Here is a 7,113-nt window from a genome sequence, read left to right as displayed (position 1 = left end):
AACAAAAAAAAATCCACATAAAGACTGGAGAGTAATGTCGTCATGAATTCGGCCTAGCAGTTCGAAGAAAAGACGCATCTTTCGAATGTAAAATTGGCAAAGAAAAACCTAAAAAATCAACTGATCTAAAAAGGGTCTGGGTGCAATCTCTGATCTTTGGGCTCCAGGTGCACCAGTTACTAAAACTGATGAGTACCCGTCCAAAACAGGAGAACCAGGCACGCAAGAACCGGTCATACGTAATTGAGATTTAGCTGAATTTGGGATGTTAAAGGAAAAGAAGAAGAGAAATTTAGCACACTACGCTGAACACGGATCAAAAACTCCTACCTGCAAATCAACTGAGGCTTGAATAGCGAAACATGCTAAAGACGCGAGAAATCAACTAGAATATGGGAAGAGAACGGCCCTAGTCGAGACCTGGAATTATTAAAAGACTGTCCTCGATAGATTTAAGGCATGAAAAGACTGTCCTCGACAGATATTGAGTGTGAAAAGAATTTGTCTGGACCTAATGTGATGTCCTGGACTTTAGCTGGAACTAAAACAACCGTCCTAGAATTTGGCTGGAACTAAAACATACGTCCTGGCATTTGGCTCAACAATAAAGGTGTTCTGGAATTTGGCTGGACAATAAAACATGTACTGGAATTACGCTTGCGACCATTACAATGACTTGTTTTCAATTTCCTTCAAAAGTGAAGACTGTAGCGCAATTGGTTAAGAATTAGGTGAGATCCGAAAAAGTCACGAGATCGAACCCAAGTGTTATCGGAGCTTTTAAGTTTGCCCCATTTTTGCATATGAAAAGAATTTGGCTTGACTTATGAAAAGAATTAGCCTCGAATTTAACTAGGGTCCTCGACCGTGTAATTTAATTCAATATTTACCCCTCACCTCGAGTAAATAGGTATTTTCATAAATTCCAGGTCTCGCCTACGGTAGAAAACAAAATGCCCGACAATGCCAGTTGTTTTTCCTCAGTAGATTCAAACTTTTTCCAAGAACATTGATCAAATGCTAGTGAAATTAGCCCTAGCGCAACGCAAAACACAAGCTAAAACATAATCACTGCATCAACAACACAACAACAGCAAAAAGACAGAACGTCGCCACGATTACTGAGTCCAACGACTCCGATGAATCGATAACAACATGTCCTCGTACGTTTATATCATCATCAGCTCAACCACATTCGCGATTAAAAAAAGAGAGTTGATAAACCAAAAGCGAAGATGAACAAGCAGAACATTATTTCATCGACAAAGAAAACCAGTAGACAAGAACCAGAAGGAGCCGAAATAAACTTCGAGATAGGTCGTTGCTCTCCAGTTCAGTCTTATTAAGCTCAAAACTTTGCATAATCAAAATATGAGAATACCGAGTTCGAGAGCCGGAAATTGCTTCTGTCTCAGATATTTATTCACTTCTGTTAAATCAGACAACAAATAGGAACTCTCTCTATTCTCGTCGGAGGGAAAATTTGGTCTATTGGTATTTAAAATATTTCCTTTCGTAAAAGTAGGAAAAATAGCGAAACTCGGCCCAGTTGAATCAGGTTTAATAACGCACTGAAAACTGTTGCGCCAAACAAAATTGGTAGTGAAAGTATGACTGGTTTGATAATTTTACGTCAAATCCCAGGGCTCTGAGGTATGGCCGTGGCTAACAAGGCATGGCCAAATGCTTACTCTCATTTAAGAGAGAAAAAAAGCTTGATTTCAACCAAGGTTAATGAAGCCGAATTTTTATGTCAAATTTTCCAGGTTTACAATTTATGACTTTTGATTAATTGTCCACCTGATCAAATATCTAGTCACCTGTATTGACCAATTCATTTTGTAGCAGTGGAAATACTGAATGTCCACCTTCAACCAATCAGAGACTGAGAAGACACTATTCTCTTTTATATAGAGAGAACTGAACTAACTATAGTCAGTCTTTTAGTTAGATACACCATGTGTATACCATTGAATCCAGTGCTATACTTCTTAACCACAATAAAAATAGAAGGTTAATCTCAGTGTTTTACAGAGTCGGTTAGTCTTAGAGATATAGGTAAGTCTACTTCGCGCGCAGAAATAAGTAGCCCTAGCTCTTTATACTTTAAGGCTGTAAAAGGAGCCCACATCTGGTCTGCCTTAACTGGTGCGACCAGTGAGTGAACGAACTCTAACCGTAAAAAGAACTCACACAAAACACCCCTTTTTCTCTTGAGAAAGAAACTGAGAACTAGATTACATAGCTTTTTACTCTTTATTTATTTAAAATTTAAGAAAAAGGGGAACACAACCCCAACAAAACAAAATCAACTATTATTTAAACGACCATATAACTAAAATGGATCATCACGTTGATCACAGCAAAACAGCTGAAATACCACTACTTTGCAAAAGAACAACAACCTCACCTTTCTTTACCAGAAAAGGCATCACAGATTTCACGAATCGCCTTTCTTTCATTTTTAGTTGAAATTTATGGAACTCAACTCACAAAAGGTTCAGTTCTTTTCATTTGTGATCCTCTCACAAATAGTTATATCTCGCTAATATACGATAATCTGTTTCACCCATTATCAGACACACTCTTTGAATTCCTTAACGGAGTATGGTCTGAAATACAACCCTCAGACAGAAAAGGAATACTTAGAAAATCTTCTTTCGAATTTCTTAAACGCCTTGCACCTGCACTTAATACTATTGCTTCACACTCTCGAAAAGAAAGCGTACACAAAATTGCCCGACAGAAAATAGAAGGATTCACTCAACTTCTCAAAACATACATAAGCTCTGTCACAGATGCAGACTTAAATGAAGAAGAGATATTTGATTCTCTCACACTTTTATCTTGGTATATACACAGATTCTGGAAAAGTCTGGTAAGACACACCTTTCCAACCACCAAACTAATAGCAGAAACTTATCCACGAATTATCACTAAATTACCATAAACACTCCATTATAAATATGACCCAAATTAGTTTCGACAAAATTTCGTAAACATCACGGAAATCCCATCCGAAACTATCCAAAAATTATCCATTAACCACCAAAATATAGCAATTAAAAACTATAATGCGGAAACACAACCATTAACTTGTACGAATATCACAGAATAAACAAACACTTCTCTGGAAGTCTCACCCATTGAAAACATTGATAAAATAATCCACTCTCAACAATTAGAAAGCCGTATAAACGAAACTACTGAAACAGATTTCAACTCAACACTGTTAGATGATGGAAAACTCTTTTCATCACACACGTAAACACATTAATTGCTCTTGAAGACATTGATCAAAATAATTACCAAAATAACTCTACTACTAATACCACTGATAAAACGCATATTTACCAAGATCACCAGCACAGACAACCTGTAAACTCAACTGAATTGACATAAAATTCAAACCCATTAAACACAACTATGCCAACCTTACCAAATGTAAACACAACTTTACCACATCTACACAGACACAATCCCGTACACTTTAACACCAAACCCATCATTCTTACTAACTCCACTCAATCCACACAAGGGACTACTCAAAGTATCCAAATCACTCCACAACAATTAGTAAATATTGTTAGACAAATAAATTCACAAAGTACACAACAATGTACAAACGTACCCACCCCTTATTTTTACAAGCGGCGTCTACCCAAAAGCCATCTCCTGTGGGTCGCAGAAATATACAAATGATGTATCCCTACCTGGGCGGTTCGGTACCAATGCAACAATCTTTAAGACCGTTTGATGGTACTGATCCCACATATACAACAACATTTTTTAAAAGCTATCACAGCAAATATGGTGATGACAGCAGGACCAGAACAGACTGGTTCACCATTTTATGAAGCCTGGATCTTAAAACGAATTGCCATGATCCAAACGGCCCTAATAGGACCAGCACAACAATGGTACTCACATCTTCCACTAGATATTAAAAAGAGTTGGCAAGCGTTTTGTCGCGAATTTCAGAAAACATTCGATAATCAACAATCACAAACACAAGCGAAATTACTACTAGAAAGCATAACACGTGCTTCTTGTAAACATTTTACAACGCTAGCACTTATAATAGAGCAAAAGACTCGAAAAGCATACTTTAACAATGCCCCGGATATGAGGAATGCACAAATGAATGACGCACTCGTCAAAGCACTTGATCCACAACTAGCCAGAATAGCACTTAAAAAGATTGCAAATCACAAATCAACTGCATTGGAACCACAACTTACATTCGCACAACTTGTTGAAAAAATACACCAAGAAGACATTACAAGAACACATATTGACAGACACAAACTAAATACAAATTCCACTCGTTCACCCTCAATTAATAACCTCTCTCTTGACAATCTCACGGTAGATGATATACACACAATAGAACAAGATATTGCCCACAGAATAAACGAGTACGACACAAGTACTCAAACGAGCCTAATTTCATAGGAAGACCACTCCTCCTAAAATTTTGCAAAAAATGTTCACGTTCAGGACATAGTATTTCTACGTGCCCTGAGAAAAGGTATACAAAACCATTTGATAAGCCTAATTTTCAAAAACAAACTTTCAATCAAGCAATGAAAGGTAATCAAAACCTTCCCAACAGACAAGTTTCATCAAATAATATGACAGGTAAACCACTACCATTTTCACATTGCTCCCGTAGCAATAGCAGAGAACACCGAAATCACTCAAGACACAGAAGTCCAAATAAATTCTGACAAAAAAACTCAAAACCGTTTTACGGAAATCGCAACTTCAAACCACCGGGTAGAAACGGTTCACCATACCCGAGGCCATTATACAAACTAATTCACAATATAAATCTAAACCACAATCACCTCACTATAATTGAGATGGAAATCGCTCAAAACGACCGTTCTCACGAAATCGGCTTCGTATTGTTAGAAACTATATTAATTCATTACTAGATCAAGAACAGACAGACAACACTACGTCGAATACCAAAAATACAGACACTACAAATGTCTCCGAGGAAACACTCCTCGAACAACAATTTAATGATTTCCTTTTAGAATCAAATCAGGATACACAAGACGAATATTTCAATTGCCAGGAAGAATGTAACACTCTCACAGAAGAATACATTCTCTCTACCTCCTGTAAAAACAACCCATGGGTACTACCACTCACAATGTATACACAACAAACATTTTATCATAAGAAAACCATCTCCCCACTTCTACTGACTACAAAATTTAATTATTGCGATAATTGCCCCACTCTGGGCCAAAGATTATCGTCACAATTGCGTCCTCTAATCAACAATCAAACAATAACCCAAGTGTTCCCCGTCTCAGAATCGCCTTGTTGCTCATAAAGCGAAGCAACTAAACAGTTAACACCAAAAAAGTCATCATTTAAACCCTTTTAATAAAAAACATAAACACAAGAAACCGAGGAACACCCGTACCCAGTCATTACTACTGCCAAGTCTCCAGATAGACCTCGTCCTACTGGACTCTCCCCCCCCCCAATTCACACCACAATCGGTACTCCCATATCCCCCATCAAAATCAAACGCAAATACACCAAACGCAAGCACAACAACAGCAACAAATAACTGCACAAACTTTATTTCCATACTCTGGTTTTCTTCCAAACACGACACTCCCCTCACCCACACTTATACCAGCTCCTCCACGAGCACCACAACCTGAATTACTTAATTATTCAAACACTCCACAGTTTTTCACTCAACCAATAATTTTTGCAAACACCGATAAAACTAGTAGCTCGGAATTGCCACAGCCATTTCACACTGTCTCAAATATTCACAATACCAAACATGATATTAGCCTACGTTCTGACACTTCTAATTCTGAACCAATTAGTTCTTAGTTTTGTTCACCTATTGCATCACAAATTGCGAATAATCCTTTTTATCCGCTAAAAAGACAAATAACTAATTTTGATCGCTTGTTATCACAGGCACACTCGAACCACTCTTTTAATATAGTCAATTCATCACCTTCATTTCCAAGCTCGCTGCCGTTCAGTTTTCCGGGTACAATATCCATAATCACTTTAAGCTCCGATTCACCGACACCAAATCCTGATCAATATTCTCATCACTGTATTTGGAAATAACCCGACACGACACGAACATAGACAACTCTACCACTAACATCAGATCCTAAATTAATTGTTCCCCACCCCCCCTCTTTGGAGACCATAACCTCGGAGAACAAATATATAGTTGGGCTAAACAAAGAATCTGTAAAACTTATAAAATAACAACCGTTAAAAAGCAAAGAGCTCACAAATTATTAAAATAATCAAAAATCTCATTCTCTGTTGATATAAATGTTGAACAAAACAAACTTATCTTTCACCCACAAGCTGCAGCACCATCTATCTTTCGAGTTAAAACAATTACATAACCTTTCATTTGTCAAGAAATACACTACAAATTTGATAGATACACAAAAAACACCGCAGGCTATTTTGTCTTCTATAATCCACACTCTGGACTTTCCTACACATGTCCACCACAAATTTAATTCTGATATTACCTAATTTATTCCTTTCATGTCCACTTCCAATAAAACAACCAATTAAAGTTGACCAACATAACATTTCCACATCTAAAAAAGGCATACAAGATCTTGTCGTCACGCACTATGATTGTTCACCAAAGCATATCACAAATATGCAGTATTATAAACTCAATAAAATTGGCGAGTGTAAAAGTAAGCCGGCCAATTTCAAAATCCTCCCCACCCAAGTACAAATCTTTTCACAAATTCAAAAACTACAAGTACGCGCTTACGCCATACTCGCTAAACTAAGCGATAAGGAAAACTTTTATCACAAACTCTCACTAAAAAGAGGTTTTTGATTTGATCACGATAATTGGTATGTTAATAATATGGGACGACCTTTCTTTCCCACAGAAATTGAAGCTCGTCGAGAACTTGCACGCGTTGCTCTAATAAATAAAAACCACTATCGCCCTCAAATGATACAATTTGACGTACTAGACGACCCCGCAGGCAAGCTAATATAGAAGAAAAAGAAGGCCATTTTTGTTTAGATCGTTATAGACTCTTTTCTTTCCAACACGGAAGCACGGTTTATAAA

The sequence above is a fragment of the Convolutriloba macropyga genome, chromosome 15, assembly GCF_964194025.1.
Source record: "Convolutriloba macropyga chromosome 15, txConMacr16.3, whole genome shotgun sequence".
Classification (NCBI taxonomy): domain Eukaryota; kingdom Metazoa; phylum Xenacoelomorpha; order Acoela; family Convolutidae; genus Convolutriloba; species Convolutriloba macropyga.
The sequence above is the reverse complement of the archived record's forward strand: the minus strand, read 5'-3'. Positions refer to the sequence as shown.